Raw genomic sequence first — 25868 nt, forward strand, 5'->3', positions numbered from 1 at the left:
GCTGAGTGGGGCAGCCCAGCCGGTGTGCGGCTTCCCTTCAGGTCCTTATTCACGGGAACGGGTCAGCCTCTTCACATGAGTTTCGCAACTGCTTTTGTGCATCACTTGCTTCTAGATCAGAAGGGGTACAGAAGATAGGGAGCACTGGCAGAAAATGTGCAGCTTTAATAGGAACAGTCTGGAGCCAAGAATTTCCCTGCAAAAGACTTTTGATGTGTAATAGAAGCCATACTCCTCCACAGTGCTGAATAAATTGTAGCCCAGGAAAAACCAAAGACTTTTGCTAAGGGTTTGCGTTTTATACATTAGCTCTGTCTCACAGATCATGTTTATATATATATATATGAAAAAAAAAGAACATATGATTAAGTGGATTCTTTTTCTTTACATGAATGCAGGCACGCTGCCGATATCCACAAGCTTCATTTTACACCACGTCAAAGGGAACTGTCTGCACTCCTTCACCTTATATTCCAGTTTAGGACTGATACTTCCACTGCTAATTTCAATAGAAACTATTACTCCCAAAAAGTCATACCGCATAACCAGGGGCAGGATTCAACTCACCTAAGTTTAGGCGTCTAAAAGTTGGGCATTGAGTCTAAGCTGCTTGTTTTGGCTTTCTCTATAGTGAATGGAAAAACAGATATTTCTCCATAGGGCAAAAGATCCCTCCATAGCATGGCTGTCACATGGAGAAGTCTCCAGAGGTTCCTATTTTTCTGCCTTTGCCAGTGTAGGACAAACTAATCCTTCACTCCTAATCAGCTGATGCTGGCATTCCCCATCTTTATGTTCTTAAATATTGAATCACTACAGCATCTTAATCCGATGGTTTGTTGGGTAATTTTGTGAAACTCCTCCCCCCTTCTTATTATGAAACAGTACGAAAATGCGTAAAACTGCTCCCTCTTGCAGGATAAGGTTTTAATTTAATTTCGAACTCATCAGTAACACAAACTATAATTTCAGAAAGGCTGCTATTGTTGTTAAATTAGAAAGTCAAAAGTCAGTTTGGGGTAGAAGAGTTTGGTTTTTAGTAGAGCTTATTACTAGACGTGGCTTTGATAAATTCGGAACACACCCAAACTACAAATCCGAGTTTTTGTTAATTTCCAAAAAACCTCCTCCCTTGGCATGCAGTCGGCTGACTTTGTTTTTCTCTTATTTTTTTGCAGAACTCTTGGCAACTAATGGTATCTGTAGGATTACTGCCAGAAGGGAAAAAAAGAAAAATCATTTTAGACCCTTGCTTCAGAGAAGCCCTGTCATGAAAGGAAGCTGGAGAGATCTTTCCCCTGGAGTAAAGCAAATGACATGAAAAAAGCTGAGAAATGCAGTTCAAAGCCAAGGTCGTACCCTGGAACAAGATCAGGACTCTGGAAGGTTTCTGGGTCTTGGAAAGCTGGGTTCATAGGAAAGGTGGTAAACCCACTTTTAATATAAAGAAGAAATCTCTTAAAAATGGAGAGTGAATGAGTTTAGGTAAGTACAGAATAAAGATTAGAAACGTCTCATGGAAAAGTCTAAGGAGAACAAAAAAAAAAATCCAAAATGACATTGGCCTTGGTATGTAAGCATTCACCATGAACGTGGATTAAATGTGCCTGAACGACTGCTAAGAAGCACTGGGTTTTGCAGAGGCCATGCAAAAAGCTTCTCCTGACTCCTCAGCCATCAGTCAGCTGTTTCCAGCTGGCAGGTGACACCTGGCTGTACAACAGCTTCCAGCCAGCCGGGGCAGAGTCACACAGGCTTGTGCTACCCATGTTCCCTGGTGGTTTCGGCGCCTGGGTCGGAGTGCCTGGTGATCGCCAGGATCGCTGCTGTGGGCACCCACATCACGCAGACCGCTCATGTGGCCACAGCCTCTGTTCTGCATCTCTTCATCAGTAAATGTCTAGGAAACAGATATGGGATGATGGAGACCCCCCGCTGTGGTTCTGTCTGGATCACTTGAGCTTACTTGCAAATTGCTCTGAATTACGCAGCCATAAAGTTGAAACTGTGTCTTCTGCAGTTCAGCTATTAAGGTAAGATTTATGTATCGTAATTGTAAACTGAACAAAATGGGTTATTTTAAAGCGGAATGGAAATCATCAGTATCTCAAAACCTTTTCTGAAACAGAAACGTCTTCAAAGAGCAGTAGTTGTTTGTAATTATGTAAAGAGCAAACCGCTTTCTCAAGCAAATGCCACGTTAGATTGAGGTTTATGCTTTCTCGTTGCCTGTTAGTGAAAGAAGGGTACTATGACATCTGCTAGAAAAAACAAACCAAATTACGGTCTGGCACCTTCTGACTCACTAGGGCCAGGAGGAAATATGGCACGGGGGTTTAAGCTGAGGAAGAAAATGAAAAGTATGTGGTACCCACAGGCAGATGCACCATGGTGAGTAAACAGCATGATAAACTAGGTGAAAGCTGCCAGTTAGCCAGGTCTTGGACTGTACTCACACAAGTGCACCGCGAAAACACTGCCAAGTGCAATGGCAAAAAATGCTCACCGAATAGCCTGCAGGCCTGGAAATGCCTGTTCTTCCGTGACTCCTGATAGTAAGTCTGGTTGGCAACATCTCAGAAAAAGCAGCAGCAGATCTGAAGTCTCAGCTTCTCGGTTCCCAGAGTTCTTTCAATACAGTAGATAATGGAGAGATCAAGGTAGGTGGCCCTTTTTGTGAGTGTGTAGTTGCTTTTCCTGCCCAGCTTCCTATAAAAAACGCGATCCTTTCACTGCCAACTTGCCCTAACCTCTGCGAGACATGGAGATAGCTGTCATCTATGTTCCTGGCCAATAACAACCAGACTTCTATTTTTGAAAAGAAGATAAGGCAGAGTCACTCGGTGAACATACTTGACTTTTGCTGCCCTAATAACGTTCAGTGCAAACAGCTGGGATTGTGTGCATCCACCTCAGAGCCCTGTATTATATACAGACACATAAATTTTAAAGCAAAGCATGACATTTGCTGTGGTTTTTTTCCCATTTTGTGATCCATGGTTTGACACATTTGCTAAAATTATTCCTTTGTTTCAGTTATGAGTTGTGGGCTGAAATTTCTTTAGACTCTCTTCAGGAGCTTGGATGCCCCACTCTCATTAAAACTGACAGATGCTCCTATCTCCTGCTTTGCTCTGAAAGTTTCAGCTATAAATTACGAATGTGGTAGGTCTCCTGTACTGGGAGAGAGGATACATAGTACAGTAAAACTGTTCCCCTTTATTTCAACCTCTTTGTCACTGCCTTTCTTTTCTATTACAAAAAAATCACGATCCTTTTCCCTGCTCAACACTAGTTCTTTCCAAAAGCAATTTGCTGTTTGTGATCTGGTGTAACCGCTGCCCGTGTAATCCTCGGCTCTGTTCCCCTCTGGAGAGGCTCCATGCAGCACTTCCCACAACGGACCCTTTATCGGATGCTGCTGGTGGAGATGGCTGGGGATGGTACGAATGAGGAGCGGTGGGACCCAGGGTCCTGCTTCTCTCCATGTCCCTGTGGCCAAGGGAGAGCGAGCGCCCTTGTGTGAGCTCCCGGTCCTGCAGCAAGGCTTAAGCACCACTGACTGCTGAATAAACCTTTACAGTATTGCCAGTCTGTCCTGTGGTCAGTAGACCATGGGACCTACTAAATGTAGGGTGAATAAATTGTTCTTCTGATACAAAGCCCGTATCACTGAAGTATATCTTAGCTGTTACGACTTACAGTTACGACTGCAATTCCTAATTATTGAACATGGAGTGTGTTTTAACCTCACTGTCATAAAAATTCCTGACTTTCCTAAACTCTGTAGCTTTCTTTTTAATGTTTTTCCCGATTTAAAAAAGTCAGTGAAAGAAAAATAAGCAAGCAAGGATTTGACTGGGAACCAGGCAGAAGTTCAGGCAAAACATCTCCCTGGTTATATTGTGCTGCTGCCAAACGTGAAGACCCATGTCTGGGATGAGGTGCGATGGAGGGGCAGGGTGTGTCTAACAGTGCCTCAGGAGCTGGCAAATGTCCAGGGCATCAAGATGGCCTCACAGGCCTGAAGTACCGTGGAGGAAATACTTTCATCAGGCCCCAGCACCATGTTTTACCTCTGCAGATATTGCTGGTATTCCTCGGTAGCACCTCATATTGAGGCAGACCTCAAATTTGTACTGACATACTGTAAATGTTAGCCCATGCCAAAGCACCTACTCACCAGCTAGCAGGAGGGAGGTTTTCTTTCCCTGCAGGAATTTCCAACACATTTGTTGTTGGCCAAACTGAAAGAAACAGGAGAGCTCAGACTACAATTTTGACTAGCATGTATCTCAACCCAAACTTTTCCTAAGCACATATTTGGTGTTTAACAGCGAAATGAGCTGAGCTGCTGGTATTCTTCTAAAGGCAGAGCTAGAAAAATGTGAAATCCATGAAACCAAGGCAAATGCCGCTGCTTATTTTAATATGTCAGTTTTTATCAGTAAAAATTATAATATCAATAGCTCCTTTGTTGTAAATGAGCGGTTTTCCTTCACATTCTGAATTTAATTATTTTTGCAGAATTGAGGACACCAGGACTAGTCAGTTGGCAAGTGGCAACCAACTACAGGTAGGTTGTACTACAGGCTATGGTTACTTAATCTTTTTGGTATCTTGTATCTAAGGAGAGGAGGGCACACAAATTCACGTAAAAAAAGTTTTCAAGATGGGCTGAAGAACTTTAACCTCACCACATTGTAGAACAGGAGAAAGTCCGTGGAGGTCGCTGGAGTTACAGTGATTTGACACCAGTTTGATTGCAGACAAAATGTGATGCATCATGTTTAAACCCTTGAAATTAGACAGTACCTTCAGAACTCAATTAACGGGAGACTGGCTACTGTTGTCATTTCTTCTTGCCAGCAGAACATTTATTTTGTTTATAGCCCATCTGGAGACTGGAAAATGAGCTAAGAATAAGAGGTACTAGGGAAAACGATGGGATAACTTTACTGTCTGTCCCATCAACTCTTGTCTTTAAAGGCAGCCCCAGTGACACTTAACTTATATTCCCACTATGCTTGCACAAAATATTTAGGTATGAATAGAGATAATTAACCAAAAATCCCTCTAACAAACAAAACCTAAGCTATTCAAATCGATCTCAGTAAATAGGTTTAAAAAAAGCACTTTCTAATTAAATGGCACAGGATCATAAAAAGGTTTGGCAGCTCCCTGAGTCAGTGACTCAGGACCTCTACGAATCTACTCAGTTATGAGGGATTTTTAAAAAAAATCCCCACAGGTGTAGCTGCAGCTTTCTGTTATCAGATACATGCTGGAATCAAGCCTTTTGTCCCAGGTTCACTCCTGCCTCACCTGGCACTGGGCGAAGCTCCCCAAGGTAAGCAGCTACTACCCCCAGGCCCCACACGTACTCAGTGCAGAGAGGCAGTGCCAGGAGGCAGCTCAGCACAGTGAAGCCGTGTGTCTCCAGACATTTCTCTCTCGCTGACAGTTCAAAGGGTTCCTAACCTGGGCACTTTGGTTAAACCTGTGAAGTTAGCTAGGATGCCCGCAGGGACTGGGAAGTGCAGGGTGTAGTGGAGTACAGTGGGTTCGCTCCTGAGCTAGTGGAGCTGCTGGGCCTGAGATGGTGAAGAGCCAGACAGTACAGTATCATGCAGGTGGTACCTGTGTAGGCACTGTGCTGCCATTTCAAGTTTTGCTCAGAGAGAAGCTGATCAGACTTCTCTTCACCTCCAGTACAGCTGAGTCACCCTTCTGTTGAACAGAAAATCTGCATGAGATTTTGCTTCTTGCAAACAGCTTCTTGCTAGTAGGAAACTATTTGTGACGTCTCTGGCCCTAGAGAAGTGCCAGGCATGATTAATATTGCTTAACAAAGCATTTGGCTTGCCTCTGATGAACAAGAAAGGTCAGAGGCTACAGACCGATGTTGAAAGCTAATTGCTGAAGTTATTTGTCTGGCTTGTGTTAGATGCTTGGATCCTGCTATACAAGTTAGAAGCGCAGAGTGCCGTAAGTGCAATATTTTAATTTAAATGCTTACAGTACAAGAGAAACAATTCACTGATCATCTCATTAGAAGCTTAGCTATTTACATCTGGACAGCTTTCCCTCTTTGATCTCGTAAGAAAAATGAATGGAAGTTTAGGACATGTTTATTTGCTTTTGTAAAGGCTTGGATCCAAGCAAAACACACTTATATCTGGGAAATAACAATGAGAGGTTGTAAACGTATTGAATACCTTTGACCAGCACTAGATACCAAAACAGAGATTTCCAAGGTTAAAGAATTCAAGAGTGCTGACTGCTGGTTTCCATTTGACTCCCATTACAAATCTCATTTCTATGCTACTAAATGAAACAATATACTTCTCCCTGTGGACACATGAATGAGTTATATCGTCATTGTTTGGTTTTAGTTTTTTTCCCCCTTGTAGTCTTCAAAAAACTACAAGTACTGTAGCGTGAAAACTTCATGAGTAGAGAAATCTCTGCTCCCATCTATTGGTGAGCAAGAGAAGAATGCCCATAAAACTAGTTAATCTGTGTAGCTGTTTTACCCGCATCGCTGGATGGACAGATATTCCAGAGAGGTAGGGGCTCTTGATACCATCCATTCATTAACAAAAACTACAGCCCTTCTCTGTCTTTCACTCCTCATTCCTCCAGTGGCACTTTGGGGAGACGTCATAGTTACATTTCAATGCCCACAGTGTCTTCTCAGCATCCTGTACCAGGATGACTTCTCTGTAAGAGCTCTTGCAAAGGATTTAACGAGTAGACATGATGGAGAGACAGATACATGGAAGAGGTGAACAAAGGAAAATTTTTTTCATGCAAAGCATGATAACAGCAGCAGACGCCTTGGGGGCTGGACTAGATGATCTTTAAACATCCCTTCCAACCCAAACCATTCTGTGATCTTCACTGAAAACTCCTTTACTCAACCATGAAATAAAATGAAACCTTTGGATTGTTTTTTAGGAAGGAGATTCAGAAAACGACAGAATACAGATTTGCAGGGGGCTGGAAACAGGCCTGCCCAGGCAGCAGTCAGACCTCTGGAGCTACGGTGTCCGAACAGTGCTAAACTATAGTGAAATTTAGCAGATAGGGAAGGAGAAACGATGCTCAGAAAGAACGTATGCCTACAGGAAATTCACAGCATCCGCTGGCGACCAAGTCAATGGACCATTGCCAAAGGTACTGAATGAAGTAGATGGTTTTATTTATTGTGCATTGTTTTCCCAAAGTTAATGGTATCTTTGCCTTGCCATTAGCGCAGGCCTCTTTGTTTCAAAGAGTTTCATACTTGCAAGTGAAGAACTATTGCCTAAAGGCGCTTGGAAAACATTCTGGGTGGGAAGGGACACAATGCTGTACACTGACTTTGAAGAGGGGTCATTTTTTGAACACGGTCTTGTTGCTAGCAGGAGCTCTGCTGGGTTCCGGGTATCCAGTGATTAGATGTGGTGGCAAGATCCCAACTAGATGGAAGAGAAAGTAGTCAAAAGAAAGTAAATTACTGGATTCATATGGAAGGGCTGAATTTCTGAGCTCATCAGCTTCTTTGCTCGAATTTTCTCAGCATCCAAATCTTAAATGAAGCCTCATTGCCATTGTTAGGAGCAACATTCAGTTCTTGCCACGCTCACATCCGTGGTCATTGCTATTCCGAGATCATTAGGAAGAGGTACAAGCATGGTAAGGAATGTAAAAGAGGGTTGGGGGGAAAAGATCCTGCTGAATAAATCCATACTGGGGTGAACACAGTGCTGAGACAGAGTATCATTCAGCAGAATGGTTTATCACTAAAAACTGGCATGTTGCAGTTGAACTGAGATTTTCTAAAGAAAACTGCATCCACAGACAGCTGACTGATGAGTTCACATTATAAAAGACTGTTCAGGAGTTCATCCACTGAAAGGCCATTTACGGGCTTTACTTTCTCACGGTCCCACTCTGGAAAGAGTTACTCCGCTTGTAAGAGTTACACAGCCCATGCATATCCTCCCATTGTTTCAAGTTAAGGGAACATCAGCTGTTTTTTCTATTGTGAACAGGGGCCACGATGGAGGGCTAATTGGTTCTGTTCAGTTAAATGTCTGTTTTATGAGGCCAGGCTATTGCATGCACCGATGCTGGACAATGGGACAGCAGTCTGAATCTGTGATCTCCGTTAGACAATGAGCATTTAGGCCACTTCTGAGGGATTTGGCAAGAAAACGCCTTGTTTCTTTTTCCACACAATAAAAAACCCCCAAAAGATAATTAGGTAATTCAGAGTGGATAATGATTATCTGTGGTTTGGAAGGAATTTCTCTTTCACAAAAACTCCTCTGCATCTATAGTACAAACTGATTTTGCTGGAAACTTGCTATCAGCCAGAGGAAGCAAGCTTCCCAGAGAAGCTTTTTAAGGTGTGAAGTCTTTGTTAATTTGTTAATGCTAGATAGACACAAGGATACATGAAGGTCATTCCTAGCAACCCATCTTACATTCTTGCTAAAGAAAATTTGTGGCATCTCTACCACTTGATGAGATTATGGTCTTCAGGTAGAGAAACATGTATTTCCAAAAGAATGGCTTTCTTTGGTGTTTTGGGGTTTGGTTTTGAGGCCAGTGATCATGTGCCAGGTTCTCTAAGAAGCAGGTCTCAAGCTTTATTACCTCTGTGGCAAAAGAAATGAATCCTACATAAATTTTAAACAGCCAGTTGATTCTGTAGCATCAGGGTACAGGGTTTATTGCAGCTCCTCTTCCTTTCTAGGAGGCTCAGATGGTTGAACACCACAGGCAGCATTTCGGGGATGTTGAGGGGCAGAGGTGAAACTGCATGTGCAGCCAATTTCTTAATCCTGAGCTTGCTATTTTAGCTATGAAAATTAAAGTAGCCCCGTGGATGTTCTAGTCTGTACAAGATTCAGAGCAACGCTACCCACAGGAACAGGGGAGGCAGGAAGATGGCTTGGGCCACCTCTGAGTACCTGCCTCTGAGGCTGATGATTCAGAGGATTAAACATTAGTATAGAGTCCTGCAAGGAAGAAAACAGTTTTTCAGGACAGCAAAACCCTGGGTATTTTCCCAATATGTCACCATAAGACAATCATGATATTGGTTAACAGAAATTCCCTTTGGCTTGGGAGGGAGGGGATCTGCAAGTTACAAAGCTGTGTGTTCACATGCTGTTTGAAGGCAATGGATTTGTCTTTCTGCAAATTTAGGTCACTGGAAGAAACTAGGATTTTTTTAGTTTTGTGGGGGTACAGTTTAAAGAGCATATAAGGATACAGAAAAGAAAGGAAAGAGTCAGAGGATTATTTTATTTAGCACATTTCAGAGAGGCCCCTGTACAGGAAGGAATTCATTGCAATATGGCTCATTATGCAAGGTAAATACAGTGTTCCCATAATATCACTTGATTTTTCCTTCTGTGCCATATGCAAAACCGCTCATTTACTCACCAGAAATGTCACGATACAAGTCACAAAACTTATCATGTAGCTTCCCCTCTTCAGCTCGCAACTGTATGCAGCCCATAGGGAAATGAAATGCACCTTAAAAATGTCTGAATATATCCACAGTTTACACTGGGTTTTTTTTTTTCGATTTCTCGTATCCTACTGTTCACCAGCATTCATGTTGCTGCCAGATTTTTGGTTAATTCAAAACATGTAATGATTTTGAAGCATTGATATTTATTAAAAACATTAGATCTTGTTTCCATTAGCTTATACCATTGCTCTGTAAATCCTAACAATCCTGGTTACGCCAAAGAACTTAAAACCACGGAGCTCTGATTATACCAACCTGAAATCCAAGTGACCCCTGGGTTAGAGACAATTTTTGTCTTGTGCAAAGGGAGGGTGCCATGAGGGACTATATCAAACGCAGTCTCACTTAACCCTTTTTTGAAAATTTAGTGAGCTCAGTCTTAAAAACAGTTAATCCTCAACTCTTGTTACTCTGTGGCAGTTCCAGGATCTCATCGCTTATAACCATCATGATTTCCAGCTTAAATGTACTTATAGCTAATTCATCCCTGGTTGTTCCTAATACCAAAGTTGTTCTTAGATTGCTTAGGTAGCTTTTCTGCCTTGATACTCATCTCCAAAACACAGTCAATGACAATGACTGTATCCCCTCTTAATTTTTTCAGGCTGTGGAAGCCATGATCTCCACTTTTCTCTTGTATGACAGATTTCCCATTCCTCCCATCATCCTCTCACCCATTCCAGCACCAGTTTGAGCTCATTTTTCTTAATCATGGGTGGTCAAAATTTTACGCAGCCTTCCTTGTGCAGAGCACTCTTCTCAGGGCCTTGTACAATGGTGCTAACACTTCCCTATCTCTACCTGAAATATCTTTCCTGGTGCATCCAAGCGCCACCTTTATATTGTATACTGTTATTACATATATATGGTTTCCTGGTGCTGGGGGCTCGTATTCTTCATGAGGCCAAGCAGGACACATAGACCTTTGTCTAATCCTAGCCATAATACATTGTGTCAATAAAACAAATCACAAAAATCCTATATGGTGAAAACTACTTACCAAAAACCACTTAGAAAATAGGCTGCCAAAGATTTGTTGAAAAACAACTCTCTACTGAAACTGGAATTACATCTGGATGTAGTGAACGTGCACAAAGTGAATCAATCAGCTCTGTTAAAGAGGCAAAAAGTGAATGTTTGTTAGATATTATTGTGACTTGCAAACAAAAAAGCATTTCTATTACTGCTTATTGCTTGCATTGCATTAGTGCCAGGCGGCCTCCCACCAAAATGAAACTTCTATTGTACTGGGTCTCAAACAAACATAAATTAAAGCAAAACAAAGAAAATATTCCTCAGCAAAGCACCTCCTACTCTAATTTGGAAATAAAAAAAAAAAAAAGTGTTCAGGTAAGGTGGGTTTTTAAGTCACTAGCAGTTGACATTGGAAATAATAACTATATCATCTGGTTTCATTTTACTATTGTTGATGAGTAGCTGTTTGAAGACAAACTGCATAGCAGCTGTTCACAAAAACCAGTACAATGTGAAACGCCATTACATTCTATGAAATCAGGACCCATCTCTTCACAAGCTTGTATATGAGCGCAAGCGTATATTTTTGCAGGTTCACTGTAAGTTTGACTTGTCTCCCCACCTCCATTTTTGAAAGGGAGAAGAGGATGGCTGGTGACTACTCACCAAGTCAGCTGAAAGCTGTGCATCCACACAGCCTGCAACCAGAGCAGCTGAGTGTCTTCCTTCATAGAGAATCTGGGAATGAAATGGATGCATTGAGAAAAGCTCAGGAAGTATAAAGTAGGTATTAAGAAAGTACATTGGGGACATGGCAGAAAGATCTGCTAACAGCATGGAACAAGGAGGCAGATAACTGTTTGATTTTACACTAAAACTCATTTTAGAAGAGCAGGCATATTGTTTGAAAGGCATTGTCTCCTCCAAGATCTGTGTCTTCCTCTCATCACAATTCTCTGCAAAGGCTTAAGAAACTCAGATGGCAGAAAAAAAAATTCTGGATTTAAAACTCATGAAAAGCAGATTGAACTGAGGTCTGGTTTTGAATCAGCACCTGCCAGCTAAAAAACTACCCATACCTCTACCCAAGTTTAGTGCCTTTGGAGAAGCGCATGCCTGCAGTAATTAGTACAATTGCTGAGACTGTTTCAGAGATTCCCAGGATGTATATATTAAAAAAAAAAACAAACATAAAACAGAAACAAGTATCAGCATTAAAAAAAATAGGTGAATAGGATTTGCCTTGTTAGACTAACCTATGGATGGCAATCTAAATGCAATGCTGGAACCAGTGTTAGGAAAAGACTCAAGCATAGGAAAAAGAAACACAAAATGGTGCTTGCAGCTACTTACAATAACACATTATTCACAGGCATCGCTGACTTACAGAGTTTATCCTTACAACCACTATACTGTATAATAATTCAAACACTGGCTCACTCCAGATCCTGCTCTTTTAAAAAAAGAAGAGTTGTCCAAACTGCTACTGGTCTCCCCTGATGCGATAAAAGAGAGTCCTATGACCAGAGGGAAGGTGGTTCAGCAAAGGAAAACCAGTGACGCTCAGGATTTATGCTGATATAGTTGGGTTCAGCTACATAAAAGCCACCTGAGAGAAGATGGGAGGCGGCCATCCCAGTGGTGGGATGATCTAGGCAATGGAAGGGACTGCAGGCTTGGGAGCTGAGTGAAAAGGGAATAGAAGAGGACTGCAAGGAAGCAAGGACATATCCTCACAAGAGGCGAAAAGTAGCACTAGGAAGCGACAGAAAAAGCCTCTAGCTGTAAGCCTCAGACACAAAACTGTGGGAGGTGAGCAGCAGAGAGTGCCAGCTGGGAATCACACTATGAAATGGAGCAAGCAGCAGCCTAGACGGAGTTCCCTTCCTCCAACCTCAACCCCACACAATAACACAACTGAAGACTGATGAAGCTTACCAGCCCACCGTGGCAAGATGTTACAGGGTAATCTCAGGCCTCGGAGGTTCTGCAGACAGAGATACAACAGGAAGGAGAGGTGAGCCAAACTTAACAGGACTTGAAGGAATGAACTTAGACTAATGGGTGAAGATGTCTACAGGGCCATGGGGAGGCCAGCCTTTGTGTACATGGCTGGACCGCTAGCTACTGCTCTGGTATTCCTGTAGCTCTCTATATAAAAAGACAGAATGCAGTTGCAAGCCTGGAGGCTTTTTGTGTTATTACACAATGTACAGAGTATGAAAAACATCCTAAAAAAAATGCCACAAAATCCACAGAAGATTGCCACATCTCACTTTCCATTTGGGAGAGACAGAGACTGAGGCAAAACAGAACTTCTTAATAGACTTTGAATAGACAACATTCATTTGTTTGCTAGCTTATAGATTCAAACATTACTCATCTAGTCCAAAGTAATTATGGTTATGAGACTACAGGTAGTCTAAGTTACAGATTTTCCATGAAAACTATTTCACTCTACCCCTTTACCCCATAGCAGAGTTTGAAGTTTTGCCTATTTACAGACCATGTTGACAAATCAGTGCAATATTTAGAGATGTACTGGAAAAGAAAGATTCCCCCCTCCCCCCGTTGCAGAACAGTTTCAAAGCAGAAATGGTATTGCTTAGCAAGTGCCATGTTAATCACTGGCATACTGTAATAGGTTCTTCACAGAAAGTTAACCTAATTAGGTCTGGATATTTAATCTGAAGAATGGTTGCCACGATTGAGTTACAGCTGTATGATGGCTTTGAACTCGGCTTCATTCATTACATATAGGTGAGAGATAGCGTAAAGACACTTTTCCAAATAGAGAGAGCTTGCTTGTGGATGACTGGCCTGGTCTCCATAAACTTCAAGGCGTGTAGCCTTGAAGTAGCAGCTCACATAAACTTCACAAGGTTAGTTTTCAATTAGCTATGTTGGCTGTCACAGCATTCCCGCAATGTGGGAATCATCATGAACTGCACAGAACTAAGTTCAAAAATTAGCTGTTTGTCTTTGGGGCGAGCGCTAGAGTAAATGGCTTTCAGTACCTTCAGCTCAGGTGCACCTAATTTAGGTGCAGTCACACTGGGTAGGCCATGTCTAACCATTACTCACTGTGTAACACTGGCATAATCACAGGAGAGCTGTGAGACACCGTGCTAAAGGATACTGCTGTGATTTCCACTAGCGTGATTCTGGGGGATGATGAAGACCAACCCAGAGGTATCGTCATGCATTCAAACTAGAGCTGCCTGTGCACAACCAGGGGAGACGTTTCTCTAAATGCATGGACAGCACAGAATTATTTCAGTGATGCATACTTCAGAAACACACAGAACAAAAAAACCGAGCTTCCTTTTCATCTATTCTTCTTATGTGCTTCTCTGAGCAGAAACAAGTCCACGCACCAGAGCCTGGATAGTAAAGAGTCCAGGTGAAGTCTGTGAAACAGGGTTTAGATCTTCATTGAAACTCCACTCAGTAAACTTCTAATCAGTCTGCAGGAAAAGCTCATGGCCCTTTTGCTACTAGCGTACTTGTGGAAGCCCCTTGTCACTTTTTTTATATCCCTTATTTTTACCTCCAACTTGGCTTTGGCCTTCTCCATTTCACCAGTAAGTACCCCAGCGATAATTTTATATAGGCCTTTTGCTTGCCTGCCCTCATTTCTGCTTCTTGTATGGTATCATTTCCATTTCAGGCCACTAGAAAGTTCCTTGCTTAGCCAAGAGGACCTCTGCCATAATTCCCTGTCTTCCTGCACAAGGGTCAGTTGGTCCTCAGCTTTCAGCAAGTTTTCTTCAAAATCAGCTCTCTTGAGCACCTTTGCCCCTTGTGGCAGCTTCTCAGAAGATCTTAAATAATTAGCTAGCTATGCTTCCCTGTGTAAATTATGATCTGATTATTCCTACAGATGGTTTCAATCACTTTTTAGAACAATGTTTGATTTATCTGATGGAGAGAACAGGAGTCAGTTTTCCTAGATTTCTCCTATTCCCAGGTCGTTTTTTTAGTTTGAATTCCAAATATTCTTGCCTTTCATTTTCAAACCAAAATATCTGGACTAATGAAGGCATTTAGAAAAAAAATGTGCTTTATCTAACTTGTAGTAAAAACTAGTATTTTCAGAAAACAGCATGAATTTTACAAATTAATCTAAAATTTGAGCACAACTCTTCTTCATGTCCAGTTGTTGCCACTAGAGTGGGCCCAGTAATAACTAGAAGGAAGAAAATTAAAAACAGCAAAAAAGCCACATGTGCCTTTTGTCCCGTATTATGCCTGTGGCTTAATTATACACATGCATTGTGTGCTTAACTAAAAAGCAATAAAGGCACTACAAGAAGTACCATTGATGAGTCAGCATCACCCCCTGAAGATCAGCTTAGTTTCTGGAGTCTTTCTGGTAGAAAGGCCTTTTCTTTCTTATGTTCAGCTTTGTCTCCAGTAGTCCGTATCCAGAAGTCTCCAGTTTGTTGGTGCTGGTGTAAGTAGCTACCACAGGGTGAAGACTGAGCTAGATCACAATCAAATCCTACCAGTTCCGCAGTACGTATCCACCATGTAGAGGGTAAACTTGATGAGAGGATGTTAGCACAGAAGTAACAGAGATGCCTTGTCTTAACAGGGGATTTTGAGGTTGAGAATAGTCTACCATGGGATGAAGGCACATGGTGAAAACATGCAGAATGGGGGCAATGCAGAGAAGATGGCACTGAATTATGTGTATGTCCTGGAACTTCTTGCTATGAGGGATTTCAGGATATTAAGCATTCTCGACATACTTATCGTTCTACTGTCTCTTCAAGGACTTAGGACTTGGCCAATTTTAAACATTTGGAAATTGAAAGCAAGCCTTCCCTGAAGGCAGGGTAACTCGTTAAGAACTGCTGCAGGATTGCTCTGCACCTTCTAGTACATCAGTTTTGAGGAAGCATCCCACAACATTTAAAAATCACATTTTTACCAATGCGTTTATGGAAAATGGTTGAGTAAGATGGAAGGAAAGTTGTAAGTATGGAAAGGCTAGAATAATCTTTTTGTGAAAATTGCACAGTTTGGCAAAGGTAACAGTTTTTAAAGAAGAGGTTTTTGGGGTTTTTTTTTGGTGTGGGGGGAAGCCACTGTGAAAAAGCCTGTCTTGGAATGGCCACTGACCACACAGGAAAGGCACAACCTCTCTCCACACTTCCACCTGAAAGGTGTCAAAGACCTCCCCAATAATGCGACGTACCGTCGATACATCCATCAACACAGATTCAAGATGAGGTCCTGCATCAGTGCATTTAGGTGATCTCCAAATATACTGGTGCATTTTTTTTTTCCTTTTTTCTGTAGCTCCCTTCAGTAGCCACAGCCATGGGTTGTTGGGTCCATCCTGTGACTTTGGAAACACTGCCCATCTGCTCTGGATTTAAACACCTTATTTCTACAGAGCTTTCATTAGCCAAGGATCCATCCTGGTGTTGCCAGAGAACACCAAGCACAAGGAACATATTTACCCTTCTCTGAAAACTGGATAATTCAGTGGATAATCTCCATTCTTGGTGAATGGGAAGCTGAAAGCTATAAATTGTATTTAAAAAGTTCATTGTGAACACAGGAAGTAGCAAGCTTATCAAAGATCTTTATGTTGCCTACAGTATCAAATGTTATGTTCACAGGAGATAAGACAAACAAATTGGCAGGATATGTCAATAGTGTCTAGACTGGAAAAGGTCCCCTGAGAAATTAGTTTCCAAATCTTTAATCTGCCACATTTTATATATATTTTATCTACAATAATGCAGGTTTTCACACATGCGTACTTTAAGAAAAACGTAGTTGAAAAAATACTGTTGAAAAAAGAAGGGAAAAAAAAAGGAATTACTGTGTTCCTGTTTATCTAGCTGCATGTCTTCCCAAATACAACTTGAAGCCTCATTCAACAGAATATTTACATATGTGCCTGTGTCATTCAGACTGCCCACACACTTTCTGTACTCACTGGAGCTCATCTGATGCTTTAAAACTAGGTGTTGAAATGCCTCACTGAATCAGAGCCATAATTTAGATTTCTTTAAGGTGGGGAACGAAGAGCTAACTCTTCTTCCTGGAAGGCACTGGAGTTTGTAAGAAAGGAGATGATGTGGGAAACCTTGTGCCCCTCTTCTCCTGGATGACATCAAGAGCATTGCCAAACCTACCATGTCAAAAGCACTCCAGGTAGGTGTGACATGGCAGTCAGCTCCTTTATCACCATTTTAAGCATTCTCAGATCATTGGCTTTGCATATGTGTATTTTGTACCTGTGTTTGAGGAGATGATCATCTCTTCAGTTAATGAAAATACCATGGAAAACACAGAAGATGATTATGAACTCTTCCAAAAGTGTTCAGCATTAGAGAGTACAGGCCCGTTCAGAAAGAATTGAATTAAAAAGTTATGAGGGAAATCCCAGGTTACAAGATAGCCTCTGTTTTTAAAGGGCTATTTCAGCTTCAGCCTGTTTCTCATCAAAATCATGGCTTTGCAAGAATTTATGTCCAACTTGCCTGACAGAAGGGTTTTATTAAAAGAAACTTGTATTAATTTTAAAAATCCAATGCCATGCTGTCCTGTGTGTTTTGTAGCATCACTTATTGCTTCTCTCTGCTAAGTCTGAATAAAGAATTTGATCACTAATAACATAATTGGTCTGATTTTGTGAAACTGAAGGGGAAGTGTTTTTTTTTTCCCTCCTCCAAGACATGCAAACCTTAATTCTTAGTTCTTTCAATAAAAAAAACACTTCATCTGACTGCAACAGAGAGTAGGTATTACAGATTGTTTTGAAATGTGTGCACTGTGTATGCTTGTAGACATTCTTCTTCACATTCTAATTACCTAGCTGCCATTGCATGCATATTAAAAAAAAGTGGAAAAAGCACAGCCTCTGAAGAGATCATTCGTATTTCATTCCTCCCAATATGGTTACATCTTGAATTTCTTTTCCCTTTCCCAGAGAAACATATCAGATTGTTCTAGACAGGATGCCTTATCTATGACTATTCTTGAACATGGGACACTCATCAGTGCAGAATATCCTTTTATCAAGTTGATTCTGAAATCACTATGATTTTATGCTATGATAAAACATACCGTAATGAAAAAGCACGTATTTCCTGTTACAGACAAACACCCATTGAGTACTCCTCATGACATCTGGGGAACCTGTCTTATCCTACTGCTTTTTTGTTGCTTTTCAGGATATTTCCCTGAAGGAATGAGAACAAATCAACTACAAACTTGCATGGAAGCAGCACACAAATTTTAGATGTCAATCTCCAATTATCAGTGACCAAAAGGGCAAAGGGCCCCACTCCAGTGCCACACTCAATATTCCTCACAGGTGAGCTCCTTCTACAGCCCTCGCTTTTCTTTGTCAGCTCTCTTCTGACAGCAGAGTTAGAAGTTTCTGGTTTTATCACTTTAAGTTTTGTCTGCCTATAGTGTTTTCATCTGTCCATCCCCTCTCTGCCAAAGAGAAATGACCCCTGACCTCTGCTGCCAACTTAAGACAGCCCTTCCTGTGATTCTTGGAAAATTACCTTTATGGTTCTTTTGGGGAACCACGATACTCTTAGGGGTGTCTTTAATGTGGCCATATCATTCTTTCATTGCAACACAGAATCCTTATTGAAAAGCAGCAGTAATGCTATTTAGAGTATTATGCAAAGGAAAACACATTGAAATACCTTGAATGATGGTTCATCGAAGACTGGAAATTCACAGTTTTGCCCAGTCCTCTTTTTGGGGATATTTTTGAGTCTTTTCCATAACTGGTGTGTTGCTGAAAGATGAATGTGAGATATAAAGAAATAAAATAGAGCAGCTAATAGAATCCTACCAGCACTGACCAGCTCTGACAGTTTACTGCACTTTTTGGATTTATATTCTCAGTCTGTAATTCCACAAATAGTCATAGCTCTTTACCTTTTGTACTTTAGTTGCCATCACTTCCACGCCACTGTGCTCTCTGAGCAATGCTGTTCGTGTTTTGAAGTGTTGTGGAAACAATAGTCGGAACCAACCAGTCTGCCTGAAAGAGTGCAAAGCTATGTTTTTCCAGTAGTGAAATACTGGTTTAAATATAGCAAAATCCTGTGTCTGCTACAGTAGTGCATTTAAGGAGAAGAATTCTTTTAAGAGCTATTTTTACCATTCTTCTGAATCTGAAGCAATGGTGGTGTTTTGCTGGTTTCTACTGTGTAATTTCAATATGCAACAATCTCTCCAAGTTGAATAATTTGGAATCCACACACGCTTTGCAGTTTCGAGATAATTTGATTTGAATAGCAGTTTCATGTAAATGTTTTGGCAGTAACAAAAATATCCTCACCATTACTACTTACAGCTTTGAAACACCAATAACGATTTTACATGCCGGCAATGAAAGAACATGATAGGCAGGTTAAAAATCATTAATTCCTCCCTCTGAAACTGATATTTTCTCACTGAAAGATTTGAAAACAAATGTACTTTCAACAGGTTATTTCTGTATTAACGTGATACCAGCAACATCTGCGCAGCTACCTCTCTTCTCCTGCGGGCAAGCACTGTCCAAAGGAGCTTGAAGGAACACAGCTTTTGCTTGCTTCGCCTCACAGCTGTGGGGTAAACACGGGACACAATGTTTGAAGTGTTAAATAATTGGAGGAAGTGAATGGAGAATGATAACAATAGCAATAGGGGAATTTCTCAAGTGATTTGAGAAGGTTGTCTGGTGCAGACTGGATGTTTGATTATGTATGCACTGGATACACACTTCTCTCTACTTGAGTAATACATGGGAACCAAGAATTGTTTACTTTAAAATATCAAAATGAGAAATGACTATGTTCTGAAAATAAAACCTGGGAGTTTCAACTCTGCCACCTCTAGGAAAGCCCAGTGGGAGGGATAGGATTGCTAGAACTAGGGGAGGCCTCCTTTTCCTTATTTGTTATCATTTAACAAAATCTGAAGGCATCTTCCTTAGCAGAGAGCAGGAAATAATTCCTATGCAGCTCCAGGGCCACGCAGAGGTTACGGTGCCCATTTCACTTGCAGTGTTAAACAACGGAGGGCTTCAGGATCACACTGGGGCTGTACGCAGTTGCCAAACACAGGACAAGAAAAAAACAAAAGACCACATGTACAGCGGAGTTTCTGGCTAGGAACAGATGAAAACATACTGCTCTTTAGCCGCCTTCTCCCTCCAGTGTTTTCACATACAACTGGTTGTGTTCCACTACTCGGAAGATTTTTTTAGGGTTACATTTGGGAGTGCGTGATCATCAGGCTGAAAATTCCAGCCAAAATGTTCCTGTTAGTTGGTGATCATTTTTGAACCCTGAACATTGTGAATCAATGTTGTATTCTCAGTCTTTGCTCGGAGTCTGCTTGGAATTAGTAACTTGAAGTTTTACGGCGATAAGCTCCAGTATCCTATTGAGAAAACTAGTGTACGTGTTGTCTACATACTAACAAATGCAAGCATGCCTCTGCATGTCACTGAAAAATAAAAAGGATTGTACACATGGCATATATATAATACAATGTTGAGATGTCTGCATCTGGGAGACAGATTGGAGCTGCCACTTCAGTCCCAGGATGCGGCAGCCCAAGCAGTGTCGAGAGCTGAGAGGTCCTTGCCTTATATAGCATGAAATCGGGAGTCACTGACTTCAGTAGCAAAATTCACAATGACTTTTGTGTTTTGCCCAGGATGCATCATTATTCCCCATATATGGAAGGAAGTATTTTAGCCGAACAAGCATGATCTTTGCTAATTAGAGAATATGTAATCACTTAGACAATTTGTACCAATATTTATGAAACGTGCATCTCGGATTTATTTTGCGCAAATCTTATTTTTCTATCCAAAGTTGCTTGTTATGCAAACTCTGAGGACGGTTAAATATTGCTTGATTAACTTTTACACAGTATTATGAATAGTGTGTTTGGAGAGGACTTAGAAATAGATCTGGCTACAAACTTAATACAATTTACTAGGTTTGTACTGATGTGGAAAATTGCATTTCTTCATGTCTGTTAGCTGACCTTATCAATTTGTTCTCATTATGAATCCAGTTTAACACCTTCAACCACTGCGAGTTTTTGTTCTTATAGCCGCCTCCATTTTCTCCCTTGTTTGTATAAAAGAAACACCCAGCTTATCAGATACCAAAGGGCTAGCAATGCTCTACTTGCTTTACCAAGTATAAACTCAGCTAAAGCGATCAGCTAAGCACCCTGCTCGTTTCAATCCCATTATCACTAGTCCTGCACTTTGCAGAGAACCCGTCTCTCATTTGCAGGCTTACAAGTCTTTCCACGGCAAGTTGTCTCCAGATGTGCGGTCGTAGCGTTCTCAGCGGTGCGTGACTGATGGGAATTGCGCTGCGACACCCGGCCGAAACCTCCAGCACCCCTGAGCCCTGCCTGTAGCCACCTCCTAATGGGTTTTTCACACTTGCCTGGGCTTTAAGGTTCCAAGCAGGGAACTTGCTCCCGGACAGGGGCCATCCTGCTGGGGATTTGCAGAAAGGATAGGCTCATCCCCTACACTGGCTCAGGGAATATTGAGCAGGAATTGAACTGATTGAAAAAACAGAACTTTCCAAAGCCCCTTTTTATTGTTCCTTCCCCCCCCCCCCCCCCCCCCCCCCCCCCCCCCGCCGGCTCCTTCTCTTTGGCTTAACTCATTCTGGGTTGATACTCTGTACAATGTTAACCTTTCTTGATCACTGCTTACAATACAGCTGTCAGAGTCAACTGAGGAAGATGTTAAGAGATCTTCTCTCCCATTGCTGCATTACCAAGGATCTTTCAATGAAAACACGGTCCTTTTGATCTTAGTTATTTGGGAGCTCTTCTTCTGTGCTTGTATCTCAGCAGAAAACCTAACAATCTGTTTGCGCTTACTGGGAAAAAGATATTGTCGCCTTGCCAACATCATTACATTGGTGAGTTAGGGAATAATGAGCGAGAACAGATGAAATATTTAGATATAAATAGTCTGTTTTCATGCACTGTGATTGTCGCTAATAAGGCAAGGACGTGTGGTTTGTGGTTCAGGGACAGGATGAGGAACCAGGACATCTGGGTTCCTTTCCCAGCTTTACCACAGTGTATTGAAGAAGTCATCAAGCCTCTTTGTACCCCATCAGTTGGAAGTGGATAATAATGCTCTGGGGACTAATTCTTTAATGCCGTCGTTTCAGATGTTTAGAAGGGAAGAGCGATACAAGTGTACGATTTTTTACATACTAGAATTCGGTCCAACTACAACTTTAAATCCAGATACCTAGAAAGTTTGTAAATTATTTTATCCTATCCGGACTTTAGGAATCTGACCCACTTGTATTTTCATAGCAATGACAGAAAAACAAGAAGAAAATTAAAACCAATACAGAATGTTTGAATAAAATCCTGTCTGAAAGTATGTGATCTTAAGTTTTCTGTGACAAGTTTTTTGGGCTTTACACTCAAGCCTTTTTTTTTTTTTTAAATCTCTAAAGTGGTTAGAGTAATAATGGGAGTGCTATGTACCTAGTAGGGAGATGACAATAACATCCTTAAAGACTTAAATGTACTCATTTGTTCAAAGCCTATAAACTATTTAGGCTTTAACTCATAAGGCTTGGTAGCATTTAAAAAGGACCTACAGCGGCCATCTACAAAGGGATGTGTTTCCCCTAGCCTGTGTCTTTTGCTCACTGCAGCTGTAACTAATAAATCACTAAACCATAGATTAAAAGCATGTAATTAGTATAAAAGTAATTAAAGACAAGATTCATTCTACCTAGGAGTAAATAAGCACATTTGGCATGTAGAATCATAGTTGAAAAGAGATTTTTTTTTTTTAATTTGTTTTTTTTTTTAGCATGCATACGCTAGCAGAAAGTCTCAAAAGCAGAGTTGCTTCTTTGGCTGAGGAGGAAAAAAAAACCTGTGCTAGGGACTTGAAAGCGTTGAGTTTAAATCCTTTAGGGTTTCCAGTGCTCATTTGAAACAACTTTAGTAGTAAAAACAACAGTCTGTAATGCAATAATAATTTTTTTACCTGCTGATGGATTCTGGGCATCAGATGGCTGTATCTACATTGGAAAGCTGAAGAGCCAAATAGGAGCAGATCTACAGTTGGTAATGAGGACCCCACATCCATATTGTGGGTATGGTTAGGGTTCCTTTCTGACGCTGGTTTCACCCAAAAGTCTGGTTCATATGCTCTGCCCTGCGGTGCAAGAAAAAGCACAGTTAGTGGGAAAAATCAGGGTAGTTGCTTCAGAAGTGCACTTCTGATCGGAACTAACATGCCAACCTGCCCTCACCCTATTTGTACCCTTATCACCGAATAAGGGCGGTACATGGGCATGATTTGCGCTCAGAATCCCGCTGGCCAGGCAAGACTGAGCACAAAGTTTCCCTTGCTTTTATCAAAACACAGGCAAGGCTTTGCTCTAAATCACTGCAGTTGGAATGCTACAGCAGCAGCAGCTGAAATACTTACCATGTAGCATAATTTCAGAGTTTTTTGAAAGAGGCTTATAGCTATGTGTAAGGAAAACTGGCTTCAGTTTGTTGATTTTATCTCATTCGAGAACATTCTTGAGAACAGTTTAGTCCACAGCAATATTGGCATAGGAGATGCTATTTTAAATAGGGAGAATTAGCTCTTCACCATCACTCTAAGCTAATACCATATTTTCTGTGATACTAAGAGAAAAGCAAATCCCCTGATGCACCAAAACCGCTCCAGGAATCCGCAGCGGTTCATTTATTTCCTAATTGACTTGTACACTAAAACAGAGAATAGAAGTCTATGGTTAACCAAGCCCTTCCCCTTTCCTATCCCCCGCCCTTCCTTTCACCAGGAAAAATGTGGGCACATGGCCTGCCAGGGAATCTTTAGCACACCCTGTCTGCGTCCCCAATAAGGAGATGTAGGGAGCAGCATCCCAGGGCTTACTACTGAGTGCTCCCCATGGAGACGGAGCAGTTTGTATTCAGGGCAGGTAAAAATTGCTGAGCTGTCAGCTGAGATCCCTCATCCACCTCCAGAATCTTAAAGAACGAGCGTGCTCAGGGCTAGAGGGAATAGGTACCAGGAGGCTCATCATCTTTGCCACAAAAATTGCAAAAATCATGATGATTCACATCATAACGTCTTTCACACTAACTTCCCTAAAAAGATATCCCAAACCAACACACACACACATATACATATCTCTAGCTGTACATCTATGCATGTGAAGTCATGTAAATAACTATCTTTATGTGGTGAAACAAAACAGCCTGAACAACCAAAAGATTTAGCAACAAAAATTCTTTTCCTATGGCATAAATCCCACTAGTAGTAATTTCATCTCAAAATGGAAAGCATAGCATTACATTATTTGAGCACAAAGGCCAAATTTCCCTGGATGCCAGTTAGACGCCAAGCTCATACGAACGCAGCAGGAGAAACCTAAAATGATTTTGTTTCCTACTGGCACTAATTCCATTGCTGGAGAAAATGTAATTATATTTATATTGACTTTATAATGATAAGTTTGCAGGCCAAACTCCATTCTGTCTGTTAGGTCAGATATAAACGAAGCACCAGCGGAGACCTACGGAATTTCTGTTCCTCAGTGGCGATGTGCCTGGTGGCCCAGCTAGTAATTTCAGCAGTAAGAGAAAAGTTCATTCTGTGAAAAAGATAGTTAAGATTTCATTTTGTCTTAACTACAAAACCTCTCCATTTTGTACTGATCACAGCATCCTCAAACAAACTCCATGTGGACTTTGCAATATGCAGACCAAGCTTTTGTCCTGTCTAGCTGTAAAACTCAGAATCTCAACATAAGATCTTGTAGCAGTAATATATGTATGCATGTACGTAATCCAATGTGGGTTTAAGAGCACGAGGTTGTCCAAAAGAGGAGCGGGGTATTCATCACCAAGATAATACTAACAAGGGCAAAGTATTCAGTTGTGATGTGTTAGTGAAAATGGCCATTTCCTCCTAAGAGAGCTTGATACTTTTTCCAACACAGCCCTTTTCATGCTCAGCTCAACTTGCCACTGCCCCTTGTCCGTGCTGTTGGGGATAATCAGCAAAATCCCAGCAGAGCTCTGCTGCTCAGGTGCATGAGCACTCGGTGCACGTTACCGTGCTCCATGTTTCAGCATTTGTAAAGAACGACAACAAATATATACATATTTATATGAATGGAAACTTGCTACAAGCTGTAAAAATTTTGGATTAGTTTTTTCATTAACTTTGTTGTATGACAGAAGTAACCTGCCTTGTTTTATGTGCTCAGTGCATGTTATTATTAAGACAAACTGGCAAAGAAAGATTTTAGTGAGATTTGTAAAGTTCTGGTGGGGAGGGGTGCCGCCACCCCCACGTTAAGGGCTGACCTTGCATTTCAGGGAAGCAGAACAAAATACGAATTTCAGTTACAGTGGTGAATTTTTCACCGCAAAGCCGATAAATGATCACAGCAGACCTAGCACCCTGGAGATGCCTCGCTGTTGTGAACAGTAATTGCCTGCTGGCTGTTTGAGGCTGTCAGGATCACATACAGTAGATTCAGGCTGGAGCCTGGCACCATTTGACTTGTGGTTTTGCTTGCTTATTTATCAGTCTTGGTTGCACCCATATTAAAAGAAAGGCCCTTCAGGAAAATGGAAGCTCTTTCCTGAAATGCAAGGAGGTGGGAATTGGAATAATTCGCTGCTGATACATTAATTTAATACATAGTGGCATTTTTAGGTATTTATCCTGGCTATATTAATTTAATATGTTATAGTACGTCTGCCAGCCTATCCTATTGTTTTCTCAAGGCACTTTATCAGTGTGAGCTATTGCTAGTTCTAAAGTCAAGATCATATAATACTCATTACTTCTCTTGCACGAATGGTGCCACTGCCTACAAGAGCAGCAGTACCTAGGGAGGGTGTTTAAATTCAGGGCCGAAGGATTTCTTTTTCCTTATATAATTCATAAAGAAAACAAAACTCTAGAGAGGAAATTATTTGCAAGCTGGAACTGAACTAAATTAAACAATTAGAAGATAGAAAGAGCTAAACAACTTCCAATTTTCAAAAGAAGTTAGACTTTGGTCTATATATTCTAGGACAATAAGAACATCTTGATTTTTTAACAGGTTAAAAAACCCAACCAACCAAACACAAAAACCTTCTTGTTTGGGTCAACTGGCGTCAAACCACGACAGGCTTTTTCTTCCATACTCATACACCAAGACAAAACCCACCGTTACGACATCTGTAATTAGGATACCAGCAGATGGATTAGTTAGTCACTGCCTCAGCTAACCACTGTGTTGCTGGGGAAGTCAGTTAAGGTAGGTTCATTTTTCCTAATTTAACCATATAA

This window comes from Pelecanus crispus, chromosome 4 (assembly GCF_030463565.1).
Source record: "Pelecanus crispus isolate bPelCri1 chromosome 4, bPelCri1.pri, whole genome shotgun sequence".
Lineage (NCBI taxonomy): Eukaryota > Metazoa > Chordata > Aves > Pelecaniformes > Pelecanidae > Pelecanus > Pelecanus crispus.